This window comes from Limulus polyphemus, unplaced genomic scaffold (genome assembly GCF_000517525.1).
Source record: "Limulus polyphemus unplaced genomic scaffold, Limulus_polyphemus-2.1.2 Scaffold521, whole genome shotgun sequence".
Taxonomy (NCBI): domain Eukaryota; kingdom Metazoa; phylum Arthropoda; class Merostomata; order Xiphosura; family Limulidae; genus Limulus; species Limulus polyphemus.
In genome coordinates, this window is record NW_013666131.1 from 297,964 (window position 1) to 299,098 (window position 1,135).

The 1,135-nt window shown below is 30.7% G+C and overlaps 1 protein-coding gene across 5 annotated transcripts in view; it reads left to right on the forward strand.

Moving 5' to 3' along the window:
• The window catches only part of LOC106458840 (band 4.1-like protein 3), a 198,313-nt gene that overhangs the window by 82,569 nt on the left and 114,609 nt on the right, over positions 1 to 1,135 (forward strand). The gene's annotated exons all lie outside the window — the stretch shown is intronic.

The window sequence follows — 1,135 nt, forward strand, 5'->3', positions numbered from 1 at the left end:
GAACAACTGGTAAAAGTTGTAGATAGTGATGAGTTGGCCGACTCGTTTCGAATGCGTTCTGCATCCATTATCAAGGCTGAATGTTGTGTGAATTGTGATTTACTATTGGTGGATATTTATAGGTATGGGTAAGCAGGTGGTGGTATCTAGCTCGTGGAAGGCGTTAATTGGTGGAGTGTTGTATTGTGGCTTGGGGGTTTCTCACCAAGAAGTAGCAGTGTGCGTGTTGTTCCTGTCGATTGTTTGTTGATTATGGGAGTAAACCTACAGACATCAGTCTTGTTTAACAAAATCTGCTTATTTATTATGATAGACAGTATTAGATGTTATAATAAAATTACAACTCATATGAAACTGTGTAGCTCCAGCATGTAAAGCATAAACATAACTGAGCAGTAAAAGTCTATTATTCAATAACATAGGATTTGGTTGTTCGTCTTAAAGTATTACATTGTGTATGTTGTTTAATCACTGTTTTTGTAACCAAGATTACATAACTTGTGACAGTATTTTGGGAACTTGCAGACATGAGATTAATTTTGTGATTTTATACAGTATTTGAAGAAATGTCTTAGTAAATGGTTGTGTTTTATATATATTTTGTAAACTAGATGAATTGTGGAAAGCATGGAGTGAGGAGTTGTATGTTTTGAACGTGACAGCCTTATGGTGTGAAATCAAAAGTAGGCTAGTTATTAAATAAAATAATTTCAAATTATTATACGAAAACCAAAAATAATATATAATATGTTTCAAATTTTAGAAAGTATATTTATTTTTTGACAAAACTATATGCATAGGTATTTTGAATCAAAATGTTACAAATACCATCCATACAATGCTTTTGGCAGTTCAGTTTTCTCAGGTATGAAGTGTACAATGTTTTTCATGTAAGTTATATACATATATGTATGTGTGTGTGTGTGTGTGTGTGGTATCTGTGTTATTTTTATTGTTTTTTGACATTTATTAATTAATACTTTACAGCATATCATGCACAATTTCCCACACAAACCGATAAAAGCCATTGTTTATATTAATATTGACGTCAATAAAACTGGTGTTTGTGTGTGTGTGTGTGTCTATATATGTATGTATGTATATATATATATATATATATATATATATATATATA